The sequence below is a fragment of the Tenrec ecaudatus genome, chromosome 16, assembly GCF_050624435.1.
Source record: "Tenrec ecaudatus isolate mTenEca1 chromosome 16, mTenEca1.hap1, whole genome shotgun sequence".
Classification (NCBI taxonomy): Eukaryota; Metazoa; Chordata; class Mammalia; order Afrosoricida; family Tenrecidae; genus Tenrec; species Tenrec ecaudatus.
Window position 1 is genome coordinate 32,933,862 of NC_134545.1, and position 27,795 is coordinate 32,961,656.

A 27,795-nucleotide genomic window follows, 5' to 3' on the forward strand; every position below is an offset into this window, starting at 1 on the left:
ACTTTTAGTTAACCTAGATAGTCCTAGTGCCCGCTAGGTAACCTAGATAGTCCAAGTGCCCGCTAGGTAACCTACAAATTCTAAGTGCCCGCTAGGTAATCTATATAGTCCAAATGACCGCTAGGGAGCCTACATAGTCCAAATGCCCGCTAGGTAACCTAGATATTCCAAGGGCCCGCTAGGTAACCTACATAGTCCTAGTGCCCCCTAGTTAACCTACATTCTCCAAGTTCCCGATAGGGAACCTACAGAGTCCAAGTGCCCGCAAGGTTACCTACATAGTCCAAATGCCCTCTAGTTAACCTACATAGTCCAAGTGGCCGATAGGGAACCTACATAATCCAAGTGCCCGCTAGGGAACCGATAGAGTCCAAGTGCCCGGTAGGTAACCTAGATAGCCCAAATGCCCGCCAGGAAACCCACATAGTCCAAGTGCCCGCTAGGGAACTTACATAATCCAAGTGCCCGATAGGGAACCTACATATTACAAGTGCCTGTTAGCGAACTTAGATAGTCCAAGTGCCCGTAGGTAACGTAGATAGCCCAAGGGCCCGCTAGGGAACCTACATAGTCAAAGTGCCCGCAAGGGAACCTGCATTGTCCAAATGCCCGCTAGTTAATCTACATAGTCCAGAATCCGCTAGTTTACCTAGATAGTCCAAGTGCCCGCAAGGTAACCTACATAGTCCAAAGGCCCGCTAGGTTACCTACATACTCCAAGTACCCGCTATGTAACCGAGATAGTCCAAGTGCCCGTATGTTAACCTAGATAGTCCAAGTGCCTGCTAGGAACCCTAGACAGTCCAAGTGCCTGCTAGGTAACCTACATAGTCCAAGTGCCCGTTCGTTAACCTATATAATCCAAGGGCCCACTAGGTATCCTGCATAGTCCAAGTGCCCGTTAGGTAACCTAGATAGTCCAAGTGCCCGCTAGGTAACCTAGATAGTCCAAGTGCCCGTATGTTAACCTAGATAGTCCAAGTGCCCGTTAGTTATCCTAGATAGTCCAAGTGCCCACTAGGGGACGTACATAGTCCAAGTGCCTGCTAGGTAACCTAGATAGTCTAAGTGCTCGCTAGTTAACCTGCATAGTCCAAGGGCCCGCAAGTTAACCTACATAGTCCAAGTGCGCAATAGGGAACCTACATAGTCCACGTGCCCGTTAGGGAACCTAGATAGTCCAAGTGCCCGCTAGGGAACCTGCATCATCCAAGTGCCCGCTAGTTAATCTAGATAGTCCAAGTGCCCGCTAGTTAACCTACATAGTCCAAGGTCCTCTACTTAACCTAGATAGTCCAAGTGCCCACTAGTTAACCTACATAGTCCAAGTGCCCTCTAGTTAACCTAGATATTCCAAGTGCCCGCTAGGGGACGTATATAGTCCAAGTGCCCGTTTGTTATCCTAGATAGTCCAAGTGCCCACTAGGTAACCTAGACAGTCCAAGTTCCCGCTAGGTTACCTACATAGTCCAAGTGAACGCTGGTTAACCTGATAGTTCAAGTGCCTGCTAGTTAACCTGCATAGTCCAAGTGCCCGCTAGTTAACCTACATAGCCCAAGGCCTGCTAGTTAACCTAGATTGTCCAAGTGCCCGCTAGTTAACCTACATAGTCCAAGTGCCCGCTGAGGAACCTACATAGTCCAAGTGCCCGATAGGGAACCTACATATTCCAAGTGCCCGTTAGGGAACCTAGATAGTCCAAGTGCCCAGAGGGAACCTATATAGTCCAAGTGCCCATAGGGAACCTATATAGTCCAAGTGCCCGCTAGGGAACCTACATAGTCAAAGTCCCCGCTAGGGAACCTGCATTGTACAAGTGCCCGCTAATTAACCAAGATTGTCCAAGTGCCCGCTAGTTAACATTGATCATCCAAGTGCCCGCTAGTTAACCTACATAGTCCAAGTGCCCGATAGGAAACCTACATATTCCAAGTGCCCGTTAGGGAACCTAGATAGTCCAAGTGCCCGTTGGGAACCTATATAGTCCAAGTGCCCGCTAGGGAACCTACATAGTCAAAGTGCCCGCTAGGGAACCTGCATTGTGCAAGTGCCCGCTGGTTAACCTAGATTGTCCAAGTGCCTGCTAGTTAACCTACATAGTCAAAGAACCAGCTAGTTAACCTAGATATTCCAAGTGCCCGCTAGTTAACCTAGATAGACCAAGTGCCCCCTAGGGAACCTATGTAGTCCAAGTGCCCCATAGGGAACCTACATAGTCCAAGTGCCCGCTAGTTAACGTAGATGGTCCAAGTACCCGCTAGGAAACGTACATAGTCCAAGTGCCCCCTAGGTAACGTACATAGTCCAAGTGCCCGCTAGGTAACATAGATAGTCCAAGTGCCTGCTAGGGAACGTACATAGCCCAAGTGCCCGCTAGGTAACCTAGATAGTCCAAGTGCCCGCTAGTTAACCTACATAGTCCAAGTGACTGCTAGGTAACCTAGATAGTCCAAGTGCCCACTAGTTAACCTCCATAGTCCAGGTTCCCCCTAGGTAATCTAGATAGTCCAAGTGCCCTCTAGGTAACCTACATAGTCCAAATGCCCGCTAGTTAACCTACATATTCCAAGTGCCCGATAGGGAACCTACATAATCCAAGTGCCCGCTAGGGAACCTACATAGTCCAAGTGCCCGTTAGTTAACCTAGATAGTCCAAATGCCCGCTAGGGAACCCACATAGTCCAAGGGCCCGCTAGGGAACCTACATACTCCAAGTGACTTTTAGTTAACCTAGATAGTCCTAGTGCCCGCTAGGTAACCTAGATAGTCCAAGTGCCCGCTAGGTAACCTACAAATTCTAAGTGCCCGCTAGGTAATCTATATAGTCCAAATGACCGCTAGGGAGCCTACATAGTCCAAATGCCCGCTAGGTAACCTAGATATTCCAAGGGCCCGCTAGGTAACCTACATAGTCCTAGTGCCCCCTAGTTAACCTACATTCTCCAAGTTCCCGATAGGGAACCTACAGAGTCCAAGTGCCCGCAAGGTTACCTACATAGTCCAAATGCCCTCTAGTTAACCTACATAGTCCAAGTGGCCGATAGGGAACCTACATAATCCAAGTGCCCGCTAGGGAACCGATAGAGTCCAAGTGCCCGGTAGGTAACCTAGATAGCCCAAATGCCCGCCAGGAAACCCACATAGTCCAAGTGCCCGCTAGGGAACTTACATAATCCAAGTGCCCGATAGGGAACCTACATATTACAAGTGCCTGTTAGCGAACTTAGATAGTCCAAGTGCCCGTAGGTAACGTAGATAGCCCAAGGGCCCGCTAGGGAACCTACATAGTCAAAGTGCCCGCAAGGGAACCTGCATTGTCCAAATGCCCGCTAGTTAATCTACATAGTCCAGAATCCGCTAGTTTACCTAGATAGTCCAAGTGCCCGCAAGGTAACCTACATAGTCCAAAGGCCCGCTAGGTTACCTACATACTCCAAGTACCCGCTATGTAACCGAGATAGTCCAAGTGCCCGTTAGGTAACCTAGATAGTCCAAGTTCCCCCTAGGTAACCTACATTGTCCAAGTTACCGCTAGGTAACCTAGATAGTCCAAATGCCCGTTACCTAACCTAGATAGCCCAAGTGCCCGTTCGTTAACCTAGATAGTCAAAGTGCCCGCTAGGTAACCTAGACTGTCCAAGTGCCCGCTAGGTTACCTACATAGTCCAAGTGCCCGTTAATAGCATAGATAGTCCAAGTGCCCGCTACCTAACCTACATAGTCCAAGTGCCCGTTCGTTAACCTAGAAGTCCATGTGCCCGCTAGGTAACCTAGACTGTCCAAGTGCCCGCTAGGTTACTTACATAGTCCAAGTGCCTGTTAATAGCATAGATAGTCCAAGTGCCCGCTAGGTAACCTACGTAGTCCAAGGGCCCTCAAGGTAACCTTTAGAGTCCAAGTGCCCGCTAGGTAACCTAGATAGTCCAAGTGCCCGTTAGGTAACCTAGATAGTCCAAGTGCCCGCTAGTTAACCTACGTAGTCAAAGTGCCCGCTAGGTAACCTAGACAGTCCAAGTTCCCACTAGGTATCCTGCATAGTCCAAGTGCCTGTTAGTATAACCTAGATAGTCCAAGTGCCCGTATGTTAACCTAGATAGTCCAAGTGCCTGCTAGGAACCCTAGACAGTCCAAGTGCCTGCTATGTAACCTACATAGTCCAAGTGCCCGTTCGTTAACCTATATAGTCCAAGGGCCCACTAGGTATCCTGCATAGTCCAAGTGCCCGTTAGGTAACCTAGATAGTCCAAGTGCCCGCTAGGTAACCTACATAGTCCAAGTGCCCGCTAGGTAACCTAGATAGTCCAAGTGCCCGTACGTTAACCTAGATAGTCCAAGTGCCCGTTAGTTATCCTAGATAGTCCAAGTGCCCACTAGGGGACGTACATAGTCCAAGTGCCTGCTAGGTAACCTAGATAGTCTAAGTGCTCGCTAGTTAACCTACATATTCCAAGGGCCCGCAAGTTAACCTACATAGTCCAAGTGCGCAATAGGGAACCTACATAGTCCACGTGCCCGTTAGGGAACCTAGATAGTCCAAGTGCCAACTAGGGAACCTGCATCATCCAAGTGCCCGCTAGTTAATCTAGATAGTCCAAGTGCCCGCTAGTTAACCTACATAGTCCAAGGTCCTCTACTTAACCTAGATAGTCCAAGTGCCCGCTAGTTAACCTACATAGTCCAAGTGCCCTCTAGTTAACCTAGATATTCCAAGTGCCCGCTAGGGGACGTATATAGTCCAAGTGCCCGTTTGTTATCCTAGATAGTCCAAGTGCCCACTAGGTAACCTAGACAGTCCAAGGTCCCGCTAGGTTACCTACATAGTCCAAGTGAACGCTGGTTAACCTGATAGTTCAAGTGCCTGCTAGTTAACCTGCATAGTCCAAGTGCCCGCTAGTTAACCTACATAGCCCAAGGCCTGCTAGTTAACCTAGATAGTCCAAGTGCCCGCTAGTTAACCTACATAGTCCAAGTGCCCGCTGAGGAACCTACATAGTCCAAGTGCCCGATAGGGAACCTACATATTCCAAGTGCCCGTTAGGGAACCTAGATAGTCCAAGTGCCCGTAGGGAACCTATATAGTCCAAGTGCCCGCTAGGGAACCTGCATTGTACAAGTGCCCGCTAGTTAACCTAGATCGTCCAAGTGCCCGCTAGTTAACCTAGATAGTCCAAGTGCCCAACAGGGAACCTACATAGTCCAAGTGCCCGCTGAGGAACCTACATAGTCCAAGTGCCCGATAGGGAACCTACATAGTCCAAGTGCCTGTTAGGGAACTTAGATAGTCCAAGTGCCCATAGGGAACATATATAGTCCAAGTGTCCGCTAGGGAACCTACATAGTCAAAGTGCCCACTAGGGAACCTGCATTGTCCAAGTGCCCGCTAGTTAAGCTACATAGTCCAGAACCCGCTAGTTTACCTAGATAGTCCAAGTGCCCGCTAGATAACCTACATAGTCCAAGTGCACGTTCGTTAACCTAGATCGTCCAAGTGCTCGCAAGGTTACCTACATAGTCCAAGGGCCCGCTAGGTAACCTAAATAGTCCAAGTTCCCGCTAGGTAAGCTAGATAGTCCAAGTGCCCGTTACCTAACCTACATAGTCCAAGTGCCCGCTAGGTAACCAATATAATCCAAATACCCGCTAGGGGCCCTAATAGTCCAAATGTCCGCTAGTTAACCTAGATAGTCCAAGTGCCCGCTAGTTAACCTAGATAGACCAAGTGCCCGCTAGGGAACCTATCTAGTCCAAGTACCCGGTAGGAAACGTACATACTCCAAGTGCCCGCTAGGTAACGTACATAGTCTAAGTGCCCGCTAGGTAACGTAGATAGTCCAAGGGCCTGTTTGGGAATGTACATAGTCCAAGTGCCTGCTAGGTAACCTAGATAGTCCTAGTGCCCACTAGTTAACCTACATAGTCCAGGTTCCCCCTAGGTAACCTAGATAGTCCAAGGGCCCGCTAGGTAACCTACATTGTCCTAGTGCCCCCTAGTTAACCTACATTCTCCAAGTGCCCGATAGGGAACCTACATAGTCCAAGTGCCCGCTAGGTAACCAACATGTTCCAAATGCCCGCTAGTTAACCTACATAGTCCAAGTGCCCGATACGGAACCTACATAATCCAAAAGCCCGCTAGGGAACCTACACAGTCCAAGTGCCCGTTAGTTAACCTAGATAGTCCAAGTGCCCGCTAGGTAACCTAGATTGTCCAACAGCCCGGTAGGTAACCTACATACTCCAAGTACCCGCTAGGTAACGTAGATAGTTCAAGTGCCTGCTAGGTAACCTAGATAGTCCAAGTGCCCGCTAGGTAACCTACAAAGTCTAAGTGCAAGCTAAATAATCTTTATAGTCCAAATAAACGCTAGAGAGCCTATACTGTCCAAATGCCCGCTAGGTAACCTAGATAGTCTATGGGCCCGCTAGGTAACCTACATAGTCCTAGTGCCCCCTAGTTAACCTACATTTTCCAAGTGCCCGATAGGGAACCTATATAGTCCAAGTGCCTGCTAGGTAACCTACATAGTCCAAATGCCCTCTAGTTAACCTACATAGTCCAAGTGCCCGCTAGGTAACCTAGATAATCCTAGTGCCCGCTAGGGAATCTTCATAGTCCTAGTGCCAGCTAGGTAACCTAGATAGTCCAAGTGTCCGCTAGTTAACCTAGATAGTCCTACTGCCCGTTAGTTAACCTAGAGTGTCCAAGTGCCCACTAGGGGACGTACTTAGTCCAAGTGCCCGTTAGCTAACCTAGATAGTCCAAGTGACCGCTAGTTAACATTGAGCATCCAAGTGCCCGCTAGTTACCCTAGATAGTCCAAGTGCACGCTAGTTAACCTACGTAGTCCAAGGTCCGCTAGTTAACCTAGATAGTCCAAGTGCTCGCTAGTTAACCTACATAGTCCAAGTGCCCGCTATGTAACCTAATAGTCAAAGTGCCCGTTAGGTAACCTAGATAGTCCAAGTGCCCGCTAGGTAACCTAGATACTCAAAGTGCCCGTTACCTAACCTAGATAGTCCAAGTGCCCGCTAAGCAACCTACATAGTCCAAGTGCCCGTTCGTTAACCTAGAAGTCCAAGTGCCCGCTAGGTATCCTAGACAGTCCAAGTGCCCGCTAGGTTACCTGCATATTCCAAGTGCCCGTTCGTTAACCTAGATAGTCCAAGTGCCCACTAGGTAACCTACATAGTCCAAGTACCCGCTAGGTAACCTATATAGTCCAAGTGCCCGCTAGGTAACCTAGATAGTCCAAAGGCCCGCTAGTTAACCTACATAGTCCAAGGGCTCACTTGTTAACTTTGATAGTCCTAGTCCCCGCTAGTTAACCTAGATAGTCCTAGTGGCCTTTAGTTAACCTAGAGCGTCCAAGTGCCCACCAAGGGATGTACTTAGTCCAAGTGCCCGTTAGCTAACCTAGATAGTCCAAGTGCCCGCTAGTTAACATTGATCATCCAAGTGCCCGCTAGTTAACCTAGATAGTCCAAGTGCACGCTAGTTAACCTAGATAGTCCAAGGCCCGCTAGTTAACCTACATAGTCCAAGTGCCCGGTAGTTAACTTACATAGTTCAAGTGTCCATAGGGAACATACATAGTCCACGTGCCCGCTAGGGAACATACATAGTCCAAGTGCCCGCTAGGGAATCTACATAGTCCAAGGGCCCGCTAGTTAATGTAGATAGTCCAAGTTCCGCTAGTTAATCTACATAGAACAAGGACCCGCTAGTTAACCTACATAGTCCAAGTACCCACTAGTTAACCTAGATCGTCCAAGTGTCCGCTAGTTAATCTACATAGTACAAGAGCCCGCTCAGGAATCTAGTTAGTCCAAGTGCCCGCTCTAGAACCTACATAGTCCAAGTGCCTGCTAGGGAACCTACATAGTCCAAGTGCCCGCTAGGGAATCTACATAGTCCAAGGGTCCGCTAGTTAACGTAGATAGTCCAAGTGCCGCTAGTTAATCAACATAGTCCAAGGGCCTGCTAGTTAACCTACATAGTCCAAGTACCCGCTAGTTAACCTAGATCGTCCAAGTGCCCGCTAGGTAACCTACATAGTCCAAGGGCCCGCTAGTTGACCTACATAGTCCAAGGGCCCGCTAGTTAACCTACATCGTCCAAGGGCCCGCTAGTTAACCTAGATAGTCCAAGTGCCCGCTAGTTAACCTACATAGTCCAAGTGCCCGCGAGGTAACCTAGACAGTTCAAGTGACCACTAGGTTACCTACATAGTCCAAGTGCCCGTTCGTTAACCTACATAGTCCAAATGACCGCTAGGTAACCAATATAGTCCAAATGCTTGTTAGGGGCCCTAATAGTCCAAATGCCCGCTAGTTAACCTAGATAGTCCAAGTGCTCGCTAGTTTACCTAGATAGTCCAAGTGCCCGCTAGTTAATCTAGATAGACCAAGTGCCCGCTAGGGAACCTATCTACTCCAAGTACCCGCTAGGAAACGTACATAGTCCAAGTGCCCGCTAGGTAACATAGATAGTCCAATTGCCCGCTAGGGAACGTACATAGTCCAAATGCCCGCTAGGTAACCTAGATAGTCCAAGTGCCTGCTAAGTAACCTAGGTAGTCCAAGTGCCCAGTAGTTAACCTACATAGTCCAGGTTCCCCCTAGGTAACCTAGATAGTCCAAGGGCCCGCTAGGTAACCTACATAGTCAAAATGCCCGATAGGGAACCTACATAGTCCAAGTGCCTGCTAGGTAACCTACATAGTCCAAATGCCCGCTAGTTAACCTACATAGTACAAGTGCCCGATAGGCAACCTACATAATCCAAGTGCCCGCTAGGGAACCTAAATTGTCCAAGTGCCCGTTAGGTAACCTAGATAGTCCAAATGCCCGCTAGGGAACCCACATAGTTGAAGTGCCCGCTAGGGAACTTAAATAGTCCATGGGCCCGCTAGGGAACCTACATAGTCCAAGTGCCCGTTAGTTAACCTAGATAGTCCCAGTGCCCGCTAGGTAACCTAGATAGTCCAACAGCCCGGTAGGTAACCTACATACTCCAAGTACCCGCTAGGTAACGAAGATAGTTCAAGTGCCAGCTAGGTAACCTAGATAGTCTAAGTGCCCGCTAGGTAACCTACAAAGTCTAAGTGCCCGCTAGGTAATCTATATAGTCCAAATGACCACTAGGGAGCATACATAGTCCAAATGCCCGCTCGGTAACCTAGGTAGTCCAAGGGCCCGCTAGGAAACCTACATAGTCCTAGTGCCCCCTAGTTAACCTTCATTCTCCAAGTGCCCGATAGGGAACCTACATAGTCCATGTGCCCGCTAGGTACCCTACATAGTCCAAGTGCCCGATAGGGAACATACATAATCCAAGTGCCCGCTAGGGAACCTACATAGTCCAAGTGCCCGTTAGGTAACGAAGATAGTTCAAGTGCCAGCTAGGTAACCTAGATAGTCCAAGTGTCTGCTAGGTAACCTACAAAGTCTAAGTGCCCGCTAGTATATCTATATAGTCCAAATGCCTGCTAGGGAATCTACATAGTCCAAGGGCCCGCTAGTTAACGTAGATAGTCCAAATGCCGCTAGTTAATCTACATAGTCCAAGGGCCCGCTAGGTAACCTAGATAGTTCAAGGGCCCGCTAGTTAACCTACATAGTCCAAGTGCCCGGTAGTTAAATTACATAGTTCAAGTGTCCATAGGGAACATACATAGCCCAAGTGCCCTCTAGGGAACATACATAGTCCAAGTGCCCACTAGGGAATCTACATAGTCCAAGGGCCCGCTAGTTAATGTAGATAGTCCAAGTTCCGCTAGTTAATCTACAGAGTTCAAGGGCCCGCTAGTTAACCTACATAGTCCAAGTACCCGCTAGTTAAACTAGATCGTCCAAGTGTCCGCTAGTTAATCTACATAGTACAAGTGCCCGCTCGGGAATCTAGTTAGTCCAAGTGCCCACTCTGGAACCTACATAGTCCAAGTGCCTGCCAGGGAACCTACATATTCCAAGTGCCCGCGCTGGAACATACATTGTCCAAGTGCTCGTTAGGGAATCTACATAGTCCAAGGGCCCGCTAGTTAATGTAGATAGTCCAAGTGCCGCTAGTTAATCCACATAGTGCAAGGTCCCGATAGTTAACCTACAAAGTCCAAGTACCCGCTAGTTAACCTAGATCGTCCAAGTGCCCGCTAGGTAACCTACATAGTCCAAGGGCCCGCTAGTTAACCTACATAGTCCAAGGGACCGCTAGTTAACCTACATCGTCCAAGGGCCTGCTAGTTAACCTAGATAGTCCATGTGCCCGCTAGTTAACCTACATAGTCCAAGTGCCCGCTAGGTAACCAATATAGTCCAAATGCCCGCTAGGGGCCCTAATAGTCCAAATGCCCGCTAGTTAACCTAGATAGTCCAAGTGCTCACTAGTTAACCTAGATAGTCCAATTGCCCGCTAGTTAACCTAGATAGACCAAGTGCCCGCTAGGGAACATATCTAGTCCAAGTACCCGCTAGGAAACGTACATAGTCCAAGTGCCCGCTAGGTAACATAGATAGTCCAAGTGCCCGCTAGGGAACGTACATAGTCCAAGGGCCCACTAGTTAACCTAGATAGTCCAAGTGTCCGCTAGTTAACCTGGATAGTCCAAGTGCCCACTAGGGAATGTACATAATCCAAGTGCCCGCTAGGTAACCTAGATAGGTCAAGTACCCGCTAGGTAACCTACATAGTTCAAGTACCCGCTAGGTAACCTAGATCGTCAAAGGGCCCCCTAGTATGCCTACATAGTCCACGTTCCCGCTAGGTAACCTAGATAGTCCAAGGGCCCGATAGTAAACCTACATAGTCCATGGGCCCGCTAGTTAACCTTCATAGTGCAAGTGTCCGCTACTTAACCTACATATTCCAAGTTCCCGCTAGTTAACCTACATAATCTAAGTGCCCGTTGGCTAACCTACATAGTCCAAAGTCCCGCTAGTTGACCTATATAGTCAAAGTGCCAGCCAGGTAACCTAGATAGTACAAGTGCCCACTAGGTAACCTAGATAGTCCAAGTGCCTGTAAGCTAACCTAGATAGTCCAAGTGGATGCTAGGTAACCTACATAGTACAAGTGCCCGTTCGTTAACCTAGATAATTCAAGTGCCCGTTCTTTGACGTAGATAATCCAAATGCCCACTAGGTAACCTAGACAGTCAAAGTGCCCGCTAGTTAACATACATAGTCCAAGTGCCCGATAGGGAACCTACATAATCCAAGTGCCTGCTAGGCAACCTACATAGTCCAAGTGCCCGTTAGTTAACCTAGATAGTCAAAGTGCCCGCTAGGTAACCTACATAGTCCAAGTGCCCGCTAGGTAACCTAAATAGTCCAAATGCCCACTAGTTAACCTAGATAGTCCAAGTGCCCGCTAGTTAACCTACATAGTCTAAGTGCCCGCTAGGTAACCAAGACAGTTCAAGTGATCACTAGGTTACCTACATAGTCCATGTGCCCGTCCGTTAACCTACATAGTCCAAGTGCCCGCGAGGTAACCAATATAGTCCAAATGCCCGCTAGGGGTCGTAATAGTCCAAATGCCCGCTAGTTAACCTAGACAGTCCAAGTGCCCGCTAGTTAACCTAGATAGACTAAGTGCCCGCTGGGAACCTACTAGTCCAAGTGCCCGCTAGGTAACGTACATAGTCCAAGTGCTCGCTAGGTAACGTAGATAGTCCAAGTGCCAGCTCGGGAACGTACATTGTCCAAGTGCCCGCTAGGTAACCTAGATAGTCCAAGTGCCCGCTAGTTAACCTACATAGTCCAAGTGCCTGCTAGGTAACCTAGATAGTCCAAGTGCCCACTACTTAACCTATATTGTCCAAATGCCCGATAGGGAACCTATATAGTCCAAGTGCCCGCTAGGTAACCTACATAGTCCAAATACCCGCTAGTTAACCTACATAGTCCAAAATACCTGCTAGTTAACCGACATAGTCCAAGTGCCGGATAGGGAACCTACATAATCCAAGTACCTGCTAGGCAACCTGCATAGTCCAAGTGCCCGTTAGTTACCCTAGAGAGTCAAAGTGCCTGCTAGGTAACCTATATAGTCCAAGTGCCCGCTAGGTAACTTACATAGTCCTAATGCCTGCTAGGTAACCTACATAGTCCAAGTGCCTGATAGGGAACCTACATAATTCAAGTGCCCGCTAGGGATCCTACATAGTCCAAGTGCCCGTTATTTAACCTAGATAGTCCAAATGCCCGCTAGGGAACCCACATAGTCCAAGTGCTCGCTAGGGAACCTACATATTCCAAGGGCCCGCTAGGGAACCTACATATTCCAAGTGCCCGTTAGTTAACCTAGATAGTCCCAGTGCCCGCTTGGTAACTTAGATACTCCAACAGCCCGCAAGGTAACCTACATACGCCAAGAACCCGCTATAACGTAGATAGTTCAAGTGCCAGCTAGGTAACCTAGATATTTCTCGTGCCCGTTACCTAACCTAGATAGTCCAATTGTCCGCTATGCAACATACATAGTCCTAGTGCCCGTTCTTTAACCTAGAAGTCCAAGTGCCCGCTAGGTAACCTAGACTCTCCAAGTGCCCGCTAGGTTACCTACATAGTCCAAATGCCCGTTCAGTAACCTAGATAGTGCAAGTGCCCGGTAGTTAACCTACATACTCCAAGTGCCCACTAGGTAACCTAGGTAGTCCAAGGGCCCTCTAGTTAACCTACATAGTCCAAGTGCCCGGTAGTTAACTTACATAGTTCAAGTGTCCGTAGGGAACATATAGAGTCCAAGTGCCCGCTAGGGAACCTACATAGTCCAAGGCCCCCCTAGTTAGCCTACATAGTCCAAGTGCCCGCTAGTTAATGTAGATAGTCCAAGTGCCGCTAGTTAATCTACATAGTTCAAGGGCCCGCTGGTTAACCTACATAATCCAAGTACCTGCTAGTTAACCTAGATCGTCCAGGTGTCCGCTTATTAACCTACATAGTACAAGTGCCCGCTAGGGAACCTAGATAGTCCAAGTGCCCGCTCTGGAACCTACATAGTCCAAGTGACTGCTAGGGAACCTACATAGTCCAAGTGTCCGCTCTGGAACATATACAGTCGAGGTGCCCGCTAGGGAATCTACATAGTCCAAGGGACCGCTAGTTATGTAGATAGTCCAAGTGCCGCTAGTTAATCTACATAGTCCAAGGGCCCGCTAGTTAACCTACATAGTCCAAGGGCCCGCTAGTTAACCTACATCGTCCAAGGGCCTGCTAGTTAACCTAGATAGTTCAAGTGCCCGCTAGTTAACCTACATAGTCCAAGTGCCCGCGAGGTAACCTAGACATTTCAAGTGACCACTAGGTTACCTACATAGTCCAAGTGCCCTTTCGTTAACCTACATAGTCCAAGTGCCCGCTAGGTAACCAATATAGTCCAAATGCCCGCTAGGGGCCCTAATAGTCCAAATGTCCGCTAGTTAACCTAGATAGTCCAAGTGCCCGCTAGTTAACCTAGATAGACCAAGTGCCCGCTAGGGAACCAATCTAGTCCAAGTACCCGCTAGGAAACGTACATACTCCAAGTGCTCGCTAGGTAACGTACATAGTCTAAGTGCCCGCTAGGTAACGTAGATAGTCCAAGGGCCTGCTTGGGAACGTACATTGTCCAAGTGCCTGCTAGTTAACGTAGATAGTCCAAGTGCCCACTAGTTAACCTACATAGTCCAGGTTCCCCCTATGTAACCTAGATAGTCCAAGGGCCCGCTAAGTAACCTACATTGTCCTAGTGCCCGATAGGGAACCTACATAATCCAAGTGCCCGCAAGGGAACCTACATAGTCCAAGTGCCCGTTAGTTAACCTAGATAGTGCATGTGCCCGCTAGGTAACCTAGATTGTCCAACAGCCCGGTAGGTAACCTACATACTCCAAGTACCCGCTAGGTAACGTAGATAGTACAAGTGCCTGCTAGGTAACCTAGATAGTCAAAGTGCCCGCTAAGTAACCTACAAAGTTTAAGTGCCCGCTAAATAATCTATATAGTCCAAATAAACGCTAGGGAGCCTACATAGTCCAAATGCCCGCTAGGTAACCTAGATAGTCTAAGGGCCCGCTAGGTAACCTACATAGTCCTAGTGCCCCCTAGTTAACCTACATTTTCCAAGTGCCAGATAGGAAACCTACATAGTCCAAGTGCCTGCTAGGTAACCTACATAGTCCAAATGCCCCCTAGTTAACCTACATAGTCCAAGGGCCCGATAGGGAACCTACATAATCCAAGTGCCCGCTAGTTGACCTACATAGTCCAAGTGCCCGCTAGGTAACCTAGATAATCCTAGTGCCCGCTAGGGAACTTTCATAGTCCTAGTGCCAGCTAGGTAACCTAGATAGTCCAAGTGCCCGCTAGTTAACCTAGATAGTCCTAGTGCCCGTTAGTTAAGCTAGAGTGTCCAAGTGCCCACTAGGGGACGTACTTAGTCCAAGTGCCCGTTAGCTAACCTAGATAGTCCAAGTGACCGCTAGTTAACATTGAGCATCCAAGTGCCCGCTAGTTAACCTAGATAGTCCAAGTGCACGCTAGTTAACCTACGTAGTCCAAGTGCTCGCTAGTTAACCTACATTGTACAAGGGCCCGCTAGTTGACCTAGATAGTCCAAGTGCCCGCTAGTTAACCTAGAAATTCCAAGTGCCCGCTAGGTAACCTAAGAAGTCCAAATGTCCGATAGGGATCCTACATAGTCCAAGTGCCCGCTAGGTAACCCACATAGTCCAAGTGCCCGTTCGTTAACCTATATAGTCCAAGTGCCCGCTAGGTAACCTAGACTGTCCAAGTGCCCGCTAGGTTACCTACATAGTCCAAGTGCCCGTTCGTTAACCTAGATAGTCCAAGTGCTCGCTAGTTAACCTAGATAGTTCAAGTGCCCGCTATTTAAACTAGATAGACCAAGTACCCGCTAGGGAACCTATCTAGTCCAAGTACCCTCTAGGAAACGTACATAGTCCAAGTGCCCGCTAGGTAACATAGATAGTCCAAGTGCCCGCTAGGGAACGTACATAGTCCAAGTGCCTGCTATGTAACCTAGATAGTCCAAGCGCTAGCTAGTTAACCTACATACTCCAAGTGCCTGCTAGGTAACCAAGATAGTCCAAGTGCCCACTAGTTAACCTACATAGTCCAGGCTCCCCCTAGGTAACCTAGATAGTCCAAGGGCCCACTAGGTAACCTACATAGTCCAAATGCCCGATAGGGAACCTACATAGTCCAAGTGCCCGCTAGGTAACCTACATAGTCCAAATGCCCGCTAGTTAACCTACATAGTCCAAGTGCCCGATAGGGAACCTACATAGTCCAAGTGCACGCTAGGTAACCTACATAGTTCAAGTGCCCGATAGGGAACCTACATAATCCAAGTGCCCACTAGGGAACCTACATTGTCCAAGTGCCCGTTATGTAACCTAGATAGTCCAAATGCCCGCTAGGGAACCCACATAGTCCAAGTGCCCGCTAGGGAACTTACATAGTCCAAGGGCCCGCTAGGGAACCTACATAGTCCAAGTGCCCGTTAGTTAACCTAGATAGTCCCAGTGCCCGCTAGGTAACCTAGAAAGTCCAATAGCCCGGTAGGTAACCTACATACTCCAAGTACCCGCTAGGTAACGTCGATAGTTCAAGTGCCCGCTAGGTAACCTACAAAGTCTAAGTGCCCGCTAGGTAATCTATATAGTCCAAATGACCACTAGGGAGCCTACATAGTCCAAATGCCCGCTAGGTAACCTAGGTAGTCCAAGGGCCCGCTAGGAAACCTACATAGTCCTAGTGCCCCCTAGTTAACCTACATTCTCCAAGTGCCCGATAGGGAACCTACATAGTCCAAGTGCCCGCTAGGTAACCTATATTGTCCTAGTGCCCGATAGGGAACCTACATAATCCAAGTGCCCGCTAGGGAACCTACATAGTCCAAGTGCCCGTTAGGTAACCTAGATAGTCCAAATGCCCGCCATGAAACCCACATAGTCCAAGTGCCCGCTAGGGAATTTACATAGTCCAAGGGCCCGCTAGGGTACCTACATAGTCCAAGTGTCCGTTAGTTAAACTAGATAGTCCAACAGCCCGCTAGGTAACCTACATACTCCAAGAACCCGCTATAACGTAGATAGTTCATGTGCCCGCTAGGGAACCTAGATAGTCCAAGTGCCCGCTCTGGAACCTACATAGTCCAAGTGACTGCTAGGGAACCTAAATAGTCCAAGTGCCCGCTCTGGAACATATATAGTCCAAGTGCCCGCAAGGGAATCTACATAGTCCAAGGACCCGCTAGTTAATGTAGATAGTCCAAGTGCCGCTAGTTAATCTACATAGTCCAGGGCCCGCTAGTCAACCTACATAGTCCAAGTACCCGCTAGTTAACCTAGATCGTCCAAGTGCCCTCTATGTCACCTACATAGTCAAAGGGCCCGCTAGTTAACCCACATAGTCCAAGGGCCCGCTAGTTAACCTACATCGTCCAGTGGCCTGCAAGTTAACCTAGATAGTCCACGTGCCCGCTAGTTAACCTACATAGTCCAAGTGCCCGCGAGGTAACCTAGACATTTCAAGTGACCACTAGGTTACCTACATAGTCCAAGTGCTCTTTCGTTAACCTACGTAGTCCAAGGGCCCGCTAGGTTACCAATATAGTCCAAATGCCCGCTAGGGGCCCTAATAGTCCAAATGTCCGCTAGTTAACCTAGATAGTCCACGTGCCCGCTAGTTAACCTAGATAGACCAAGTGCCCGCTAGGGAACCAATCTAGTCCAAGTACCCGCTAGGAAACGTACATACTCCAAGTGCTCGCTAGGTAACATACATAGTCTAAGTGCCCGCTAGGTAACGTAGATAGTATAAGGGCCTGCTTGGGAACGTACATAGTCCAAGTGCCTGCTAGGTAACGTAGATAGTCCAAGTGCCCACTAGTTAACCTACATAGTCCAGGTTCCCCCTAGGTAACCTAGATAGTCCAAGGGCCCGCTAGGTAACCTACATTGTCCTAGTGTCCGATAGGGAACCTACATAATCCAAGTGCCCGCTAGGGAACCTACATAGTCCAAGTGCCCGTTAGTTAACCTAGATAGTCCATGTGCCCGCTAGGTAACCTAGATTGTCCAACAGCCCGGTAGGTAACCTACATACTCCAAGTCCCCGCTAGGTAACGTAGATAGTTCAAGTGCCTGCTAGGTAACCTAGATAGTCAAAGTGCCCGCTAGGTAACCTACAAAGTCTAAGTGCCCGCTAAATAATCTATATAGTCCAAATAAACGCTAGGGAGCCTACATAGTCCAAATGCCCGCTAGGTAACCTAGATAGTCTATGGGCCCGCTAGGTAACCTACATAGTCCTAGTGCACCCTAGTTAACCTACATTTTCCAAGTGCCAGATAGGAAACCTACATAGTCCAAGTGCCTGCTAGGTAACCTACATAGTCCAAATGCCCTCTAGTTAACCTACATAGTCCAAGGGCCCGATAGGGAACCTACATAATCCAAGTGCCCGCTAGTTGACCTACATAGTCCAAGTGCCCGCTAGGTAACCTAGATAATCCTAGTGCCCGCTAGGGAACCTTCATAGTCCTAGTGCCAGCTAGGTAACCTAGATAGTCCAAGTGCCCGCTAGTTAACCTAGAAATTCCAAGTGCCCGCTAGGTAACCTAAGAAGTCCAAATGTCCGATAGGGATCCTACATAGTCCAAGTGCCCGCTAGGAAACCTACATAGTCCAAGTGCCCGTTCGTTAACCTATATAATCCAGGTGTCCACTAGGTAACCTAGACTGTCCAAGTGCCCGCTAGGATACCTACATAGTCCAAGTGCCCGTTCGTTAACCTAGATAGTCCAAGTGCTCGCTAGTTAACCTAGATAGTCCAAGTGCCCGCTAGTTAACCTAGATAGACCAAGTGCCCGCTAGGGACCCTATCTAGTCCAAGTACCCTCTAGGAAACGTACATAGTCCAAGTGCCCGCTAGGTAACATAGATAGTCCAAGTGCCCGCTAGGGAACGTACATAGCCAAGTGCCCGCTAGGTAACCTAGATAGTCCAAGTGCTCGCTAGTTAACCTACATACTCCAAGTGCCTGCTAGGTAACCTAGATAGTCCAAGTGCCCACTAGTTAACCTACATAGATCAGGTTCCCCCTAGGTAACCTAGGTAGTCCAAGGGCCCACTAGGTAACCTACATAGTCCAAATGGCCGATAGGGAACCTACATAGTCCAAGTGCCCGCTAGGTAACCTACATAGTCCAAATGCCCGCTAGTTAACCTACATAGTCCAAGTGCCCGATAGGGAACCTACATAGTCCAAGTGCCCGCTAGGTAACCTACATAGTTCAAATGCCCGCTAGTTAACCTACATAGTCCAAGTGCCCGATAGGGAACCTACATAATCCAAGTGCCCACTAGGGAACCTACATTGTCCAAGTGCCCGTTATGTAACCTAGATAGTCCAAATGCTCGCTAGGGAACCCACATAGTCCAAGTGCCCGCTAGGGAACTTACATAGTCCAAGGGCCCGCTAGGGAACCTACATAGTCCAAGTGCCCGTTAGTTAACCTAGATAGTCCCAGTGCCCGCTAGGTAACCTTGAAAGTCCAATAGCCCGGTAGGTAACCTACATACTCCAAGTACCCGCTAGGTAACGTAGATAATTCAAGTGCCCGCTAGGTAACCTACAAAGTCTAAGTGCCCGCTAGGTAATCTATAGAGTCCAAATGACCACTAGGGAGCCTACATAGTCCAAATGCCCGCTAGGTAACCTAGGTAGTCCAAGGGCCTGCTAGGAAACCTACATAGTCCTAGTGCCCCCTAGTTAACCTACATTCTCCAAGTGCCCGATAGGGAACCTACATAATCCAAGTGCCCGCTAGGGAACCTACATAGTCCAAGTGCCCGTTAGGTAACCTAGATAGTCCAAATGCCCGCCATGAAACCCACATAGTCCAAGTGCCCGCTAGGGAATTTACATAGTCCAAGGGCCCGCTAGGGAACCTACATAGTCCAAGTGTCCGTTAGTTAAACTAGATAGTCCAACAGCCCGCTAGGTAACCTACATACTCCAAGAACCCGCTATAACGTAGATAGTTCAAGTGCCCGCTAGGGAACCTAGATAGTCCAAGTGCCCGCTCTGGAACCTACATAGTCCAAGTGACTGCTAGGGAACCTAAATAGTCCAAGTGCCCGCTCTGGAACATATATAGTCCAAGTGCCCGCAAGGGAATCTACATAGTCCAAGGACCCGCTAGTTAATGTAGATAGTCCAAGTGCCGCTAGTTAATCTACATAGTCCAAGGGCCCTGCTAGTTAACCTACATAGTCCAAGTACCCGCTAGTTAACCTAGATCGTCCAAGTGCCCTCTATGTCACCTACATAGTCCAAGGGCCCGCTAGTTAACCTACATCGTCCAAGGGTCTGCTAGTTAACCTAGATAGTCCACGTGCCCGCTAGTTAACCTACATAGTCCAAGTGCCCGCGAGGTAACCTAGACATTTCAAGTGACCACTAGGTTACCTACATAGTCCAAGTGCTCTTTCGTTAACCTACATAGTCCAAGGGCCCGCTAGGTAACCAATATAGTCCAAATGCCCGCTAGGGGCCCTAATAGTCCAAATGTCCGCTAGTTAACCTAGATAGTCCAAGTGCCCGCTAGTTAACCTAGATAGACCAAGTGCCCGCTAGGGAACCAATCTAGTCCAAGTACCCGCTAGGAAACGTACATACTCCAAGTGCTCGCTAGGTAACATACATAGTCTAAGTGCCCGCTAAGTAACGTAGATAGTATAAGGGCCTGCTTGGGAACGTACATAGCCCAAGTGCCTGCTAGGTAACGTAGATAGTCCAAGTGCCCACTAGTTAACCTACATAGTCCAGCTTCCCCCTAGGTAACCTAGATAGTCCAAGGGCCCGCTAGGTAACCTACATTGTCCTAGTGCCCGATAGGGAACCTACATAATCCAAGTGCCCGCTAGGGAACCTACATAGTCCAAGTGCCCGTTAGTTAACCTAGATAGTCCATGTGCCCGCTAGGTAACCTAGATTGTCCAACAGCCCGGTAGGTAACCTACATACTCCAAGTCCCCGCTAGGTAACGTAGATAGTTCAAGTGCCTGCTAGGTAACCTAGATAGTCAAAGTGCCCGCTAGGTAACCTACAAAGTCTAAGTGCCCGCTAAATAATCTATATAGTCCAAATAAACGCTAGGGAGCCTACATAGTCCAAATGCCCGCTAGGTAACCTAGATAGTCTATGGGCCCGCTAGGTAACCTACATAGTCCTAGTGCCCCCTAGTTAACCTACATTTTCCAAGTGCCCGATAGGAAACCTACATAGTCCAAGTGCCTGCTAGGTAACCTACATAGTCCAAATGCCCTCTAGTTAACCTACATAGTCCAAGGGCCCGATAGGGAACCTGCATGATCCAAGTGCCCGCTAGTTGACCTAAATAGTCCAAGTGCCCGCTAGGTAACCTAGATAATCCTAGTGCCCGCTAGGGAACCTTCATAGTCCTAGTGCCAGCTAGGTAACCTAGATAGTCCAAGTGCCCGCTAGTTAACCTAGAAATTCCAAGTGCCCGCTAGGTAACCTAAGAAGTCCAAATGTCCGATAGGGATCCTACATAGTCCAAGTGCCCGCTAGGAAACCTACATAGTCCAAGTGCCCGTTCGTTAACCTATATAATCCAGGTGCCCACTAGGTAACCTAGACTGTCCAAGTGCCCGCTAGGATACCTACATAGTCCAAGTGCCCGTTCGTTAACCTAGATAGTCCAAGTGCTCGCTAGTTAACCTAGATAGTCCAAGTGCCCGCTAGTTAACCTACATAGACCAAGTGCCCGCTAGGGACCCTATCTAGTCCAAGTACCCTCTAGGAAACGTACATAGTCCAAGTGCCCGCTAGGTAACATAGATAGTCCAAGTGCCCGCTAGGGAACGTACATAGCCAAGTGCCCGCTATGTAACCTAGATAGTCCAAGTGCTCGCTAGTTAACCTACATACTCCAAGTGCCTGCTAGGTAACCTAGATAGTCCAAGTGCCCACTAGTTAACCTACATAGATCAGGTTCCCCCTAGGTAACCTAGGTAGTCCAAGGGCCCACTAGGTAACCTACATAGTCCAAATGCCCGATAGGGAACCTACATAGTCCAAGTGCCCGATAGGGAACCTGCATAATCCAAGTGCCCGCTAGGGAACCTACATTGTCCAAGTGCCCGTTAGGTAACCTAGATAGTCCAAATGCCCGCTAGGGAACCCACATAGTCCAAGTGCACGCTAGGGAACTTACATAGTCCAAGTGCCCACTAGGGAACCTACACAGTCCAAGTGCCCGTTAGTTAACCTAGATAGTCCCAGTGCCCGCTTGGTAACCTAGATAGTCCAACAGCCCGCTAGGTAACCTACATACTCCAAGAAACCTATAGGTTACGTTGATAGTTCAAGTGCCCGCTAGGTAACCTACAAAGTCTAAGTGCCCGCTAGGTAATCTATATAGTCCAATTGACCACTAGGGAGCCTACATAGTCCAAATGCCCGCTAGGTAACCTAGGTAGTCCAAGGGCCCTCTAGGAAACCTACATAGTCCTAGTGCCCCCTAGTTAACCTACATTCTCCACGTGCCCGATAGGGAACCTACATAGTCCAATTGCCCGCTAGGTAACCTACATAGTCCAAGTGCCCGATAGGGAATCTACATAATTCAAGTGCCCGCTAGGGAACCTACATAGTCCAAGTGCCCGCTAGGTAACCTACATAGTCCAAGTGCCCGATAGGGAACCTACATAATTCATGTGCCCGCTAGGGAACCTACATAGTCCAAGAGCCCGTTAGGTAACCTAGATAGTCCAAATGCCCGCCCTGAAACCCACATAGTCCAAGTGCCCGCTAGGGTATTTACATAGTCCAAGGGCCTGCTAGGGAAACTACATAGTCCAAGTGTCCGTTTGTTAAACTAGATAGTCCAAGTGCCCGCTTGGTAACCTAGATAGTCCAACAGCCCGCTAGGTAACCTACATACTCCAAGAACCCGCTATAACGTAGATAGTTCAAGTGCCAGCTAGGTAACCTAGATAGTTCTCATGCCCGTTACCTAACCTAGATGGTCCAATTGCCCGCTATGCAACATACATAGTCCAAGTGCCCGTTCTTTAACCTAGACTCTCCAAGTGCCCGCTTGGTTACCTACATAGTCCAATTGCCCGTTCGGTAACGTAGATAGTGCAAGTGCCCGGTAGTTAACCTACATAGTCCAAGTGCCCCCTAGGTAACCTAGATAGACCAAGGGCCCTCTACTTATCCTACATAGTCCAAGTACCCGGTAGTTAACTTACATAGTTCAAATGTCCGTAGGGAACATGTAGAGTCCAAGTGCCCGCTAGGGAACCTACATAGTCCAAGACCCCCCTAGTTAGCCTACATAGTCCACGTTCCCGCTAGTTAATGTAGATAGTCCAAGTGCCGCGAGTAAATCTACATAGTTCAAGGGCCCGCTGGTTAACCTACATAATCCAAGTACCCGCTAGTTAACCTAGATCGTCCAAGTGTCCGCTAATTAACCTACATAGTACAAGTGCCCGCTAGGGAACCTAGATAGTCCAAGTGCCCGCTCTGGAACCTACATAGTCCAAGTGACTGCTAGGGAACCTACATAGTCCATGTGCCCGCTCTGGAACATATACAGTCCAAGTGCCCGCTAGGGAATCTACATAGTCCAAGGGCCCGCTAGTTAATGTAGTCAGTCCAAGTGCCGCTAGTTAATCTACATAGTCCAAGGGCCCGTTAGTTAACCTACATAGTCCAAGTACCCGCTAGTTAACCTAATTCGTCCAAGTGCCCTCTATGTCACCTACAGAGTCCAAGGGCCCGCTAGTTAACCTACATAGTCCAAGGGCCTGCTAGATAACCTACATCGTCCAAGGGCCTGCTAGTTAACCTAGATAGTTCAAGTGCCCGCTAGTTAACCTACATTGTCCAAGTGCCCGCGAGGTAACCTAGACATTTCAAGTGACCACTAGGTTACCTACATAGTCCAAGTGCCCTTTCGTTAACCTACATAGTCCAAGTGCCTGCTAGGTAACCAATATAGTCCAAATGCCCGCTAGGGGCCCTAATAGTCCAAATGTCCGCTAGTTAACCTAGATAGTCCAAGTTAACCTAGATATCTTGTTAACCTAGATAGTCCAAGTGCCCGCTAGTTAACCTAGATAGACCAAGTGCCCGCTAGGGAACCAATCTAGTCCAAGTACCCGCTAGGAAACGTACATACTCCAAGTGCTCGCTAGGTAACGTACATAGTCTAAGTGCCCGCTAGGTAACGTAGATAGTCCAAGGGCCTGCTTGGGAACGTACATAGTCCAAGTGCCTGCTAGGTAACGTAGATAGTCCAAGTGCCCACAAGTTAACCTACATAGTCCAGGTTCCCCCTAGGTAACCTAGATAGTCCAAGGGCCCGCTAGGTAACCTACATTGTCCTAGTGCCCGATAGGGAACCTACATAATCCAAGTGCCCGCTAGGGAACCTACATAGTCCAAGTGCCCGTTAGTTAACCTAGATAGTGCATGTGCCCGCTAGGTAACCTAGATTGTCCAACAGCCCGGTAGGTAACCTACATACTCCAAGTCCCCGCTAGGTAACGTAGATAGTTTAAGTGCCTGCTAGGTAACCTAGATAGTCAAAGTGCCCGCTAGGTAACCTACAAAATCTAAGTGCCCGCTAAATAATCTATATAGTCCAAATAAACGCTAGAGAGCCTACATAGTCCAAATGCCCGCTAGGTAACCTAGATAGTCTATGGGCCCGCTACGGAACTTACATGGTCCTAGTGCCCCCTAGTTAAACTACATTTTCCAAGTGCCCGATAGGAAACCTACATAGTCCAAGTGCCTGCTAGGTAACCTACATAGTCCAAATGCCCTCTAGTTAACCTACATAGTCCAAGGGCCCGATAGGGAACCTACATAATCCAAGTGCCTGCTAGTTGACCTACATAGTCCAAGTGCCCGCTAGGTAACCTAGATAATCCTAGTGCCCGCTAGGGAACCTTCATAGTCCTAGTGCCAGCTAGGTAACCTAGATAGTCCAAGTGCCCGCTAGTTAACCTAGAGTGTCCAAGTGCCCACTAGGGGACGCACTTAGTCCAAGTGCCCGTTAGCTAACCTAGATAGTCCAAGTGACCGCTAGTTAACATTGAGCATCCAAGTGCCCGCTAGTTAACCTAGATAGTCCAAGTGCACGCTAGTTAACCTACGTAGTCCAAGGTCCGCTAGTTAACCTAGATAGTCCAAGTGCTCGCTAGTTAACCTACATAGTACAAGGGCCCGCTAGTTGACCTAGATAGTCCAAGTGCCCGCTAGTTAACCTAGAAATTCCAAGTGCCCGCTAGGTAACCTAAGAAGTCCAAATGTCCGATAGGGATCCTACATAGTCCAAGTGCCCGCTAGGTAACCTACATAGTCCAAGTGGCCGTTCGTTAACCTATATAGTCCAAGTGCCCGCTAGGTAACCTAGACTATCCAAGTGCCCACTAGGATACCTACATAGTCCAAGTGCCCGTTCGTTAACCTAGATAGTCCAAGTGCTCGCTAGTTAACCTAGATAGTCCATGTGTCCTCTAGGTATCCTACAAAGTCAAAGTGCCCACTAGTATATCTATATAGTCCAAATGCCCGCTAGGGAATCTACATAGTCCAAGGGCCCGCTAGTTAACGTAGATAGTTCAAGTGCCGCTAGTTAATCTACATAGTCTAAGGGCCCGCTATTAACCTACATAGTCCAAGGGCCCGCTAGTTAACCTACATAGTCCAAGTGCCCGGTAGTTAACTTACATAGTTCAAGTGTCCAAAGGGAACATACATAGCCCAAGTGCCCGCTAGGGAACATACATAGTCCAAGTGCCCGCTAGGGAATCTACATACTCCAAGGGCCCGCTAGTTAATGCAGATAGTCCAAGTTCCGCTAGTTAATCTACATAGTTCAAGGGCCCGCAAGTTAACCTACATAGTCCAAGTACCCGCTAGTTAACCTCGATCTTCCAAGTGTCCGCTAGTTAATCTACATAGTACAAGTGCCCACTAGGGAATCTAGTTAGTCCAAGTGCCCGCTCTGGAACCTACATATTCCAAGAGCCCGCGCTGGAACATACATAGTCCAAGTGCTCGCTAGGGAATCTACATAGTCCAAGGGCCCGCTAGTTAATGTAGATAGTCCAAGTGCCGCTAGTTAATCTACATAGTCCAAGGGCCCGCTAGTTAACCTAGATAGACCAAGTGCCCGCTAGGGAACCAATCTAGTCCAAGTACCCGCTAGGAAACGTACATACTCCAAGTGCTCGCTAGGTAACGTACATAGTCTAAGTGCCCGCTAGGTAACGTAGATAGTCCAAGGGCCTGCTTGGGAACGTACATAGTCCAAGTGCCTGCTAGGTAACGTAGATAGTCCAAGTGCCCACAAGTTAACCTACATAGTCCAGGTTCCCCCTAGGTAACCTAGATAGTCCAAGGGCCCGCTAGGTAACCTACATTGTCCTAGTGCCCGATAGGGAACCTACATAATCCAAGTGCCCGCTAGGGAACCTACATAGTCCAAGTGCCCGTTAGTTAACCTAGATAGTGCATGTGCCCGCTAGGTAACCTAGATTGTCCAACAGCCCGGTAGGTAATCTACATACTCCAAGTCCCCGCTAGGTAACGTAGATAGTTTAAGTGCCTGCTAGGTAACCTAGATAGTCAAAGTGCCCGCTAGGTAACCTACAAAATCTAAGTGCCCGCTAAATAATCTATGTAGTCCAAATAAACGCTAGAGAGTCTACATAGTCCAAATGCCCGCTAGGTAACCTAGATAGTCTATGGGCCCGCTAGGGAACTTACATGGTCCTAGTGCCCCCTAGTTAAACTACATTTTCCAAGTGCCCGATAGGAAACCTACATAGTCCAAATGCCCTCTAGTTAACCTACATAGTCCAAGGGCCCGATAGGGAACCTACATAATCCAAGTGCCCGCTAGTTGACCTACATAGTCCAAGTGCCCGCTAGGTAACCTAGATAATCCTAGTGCCCGCTAGGGAACCTTCATAGTCCTAGTGCCAGCTAGGTAACCTAGATAGTCCAAGTGCCCGCTAGTTAACCTAGAGTGTCCAAGTGCCCACTAGGGGACGCACTTAGTCCAAGTGCCCGTTAGCTAACCTAGATAGTCCAAGTGACCGCTAGTTAACATTGAGCATCCAAGTGCCCGCTAGTTAACCTAGATAGTCCAAGTGCACGCTAGTTAACCTACGTAGTCCAAGGTCCGCTAGTTAACCTAGATAGTCCAAGTGCTCGCTAGTTAACCTACATAGTACAAGGGCCCGCTAGTTGACCTAGATAGTCCAAGTGCCCGCTAGTTAACCTAGAAATTCCAAGTGCCCGCTAGGTAACCTAAGAAGTCCAAATGTCCGATAGGGATCCTACATAGTCCAAGTGCCCGCTAGGTAACCTACATAGTCCAAGTGGCCGTTCGTTAACCTATATAGTCCAAGTGCCCGCTAGGTAACCTAGACTATCCAAGTGCCCACTAGGATACCTACATAGTCCAAGTGCCCGTTCGTTAACCTAGATAGTCCAAGTGCTCGCTAGTTAACCTAGATAGTCCATGTGTCCTCTAGGTATCCTACAAAGTCAAAGTGCCCACTAGTATATCTATATAGTCCAAATGCCCGCTAGGGAATCTACATAGTCCAAGGGCCCGCTAGTTAACGTAGATAGTTCAAGTGCCGCTAGTTAATCTACATAGTCTAAGGGCCCGCTATTAACCTACATAGTCCAAGGGCCCGCTAGTTAACCTACATAGTCCAAGTGCCCGGTAGTTAACTTACATAGTTCAAGTGTCCAAAGGGAACATACATAGCCCAAGTGCCCGCTAGGGAACATACATAGTCCATGTGCCCGCTAGGGAATCTACATACTCCAAGGGCCCGCTAGTTAATGCAGATAGTCCATGTTCCGCTAGTTAATCTACATAGTTCAAGGGCCCGCAAGTTAACCTACATAGTCCAAGTACCCGCTAGTTAACCTAGATCGTCCAAGTGTCCGCTAGTTAATCTACATAGTACAAGTGCCCACTAGGGAATCTAGTTAGTCCAAGTGCCCGCTCTGGAACCTACATATTCCAAGAGCCCGCGCTGGAACATACATAGTCCAAGTGCTCGCTAGGGAATCTACATAGTCCAAGGGCCCGCTAGTTAATGTAGATAGTCCAAGTGCCGCTAGTTAATCTACATAGTCCAAGGGCCCGCTAGTTAACCTACATAGTCCAAGTACCCGCTAGTTAACCTAGATCGTCCAAGTGCCCGCTAGGTAACCTACATAGTCCAAGGGCCCGCTATTAACCTACATAGTCCAAGGGACCGCTAGTTAACCTACATCGTTCAAGGGCCTGCTAGTTAACCTAGATAGTCCAAGTGCCCGCTAGTTAACCTACATAGACCAAGTGCCCGCTAAGTAACCAATATAGTCCAAATGCCCGCTAGGGGCCCTAATGGTCCAAATGCCCGCTAGTTAACCTAGATAGTCCAAGTGCTCACTAGTTAACCTAGATAGTCCAAGTGCCAGCTAGTTAACCTAGATAGACCAACTGCCCGCTAGGGAACATATCTAGCCAAGTACCCGCTAGGAAACGTACAACATCCAAGTGCCCGCTAGGTAACATAGATAGTCCAAGTGCCGGCTAGGGAACGTACATAGTCCAAGTGCCCGCTAGGTAACCTAGATAGTCCAAGTGCTCGCTAGTTAACCTACATAGTCCAAGTGCCTGCTAGGTAGCCTAGATAGTCCAAGTGCCCATTAGTTAACCTACATAG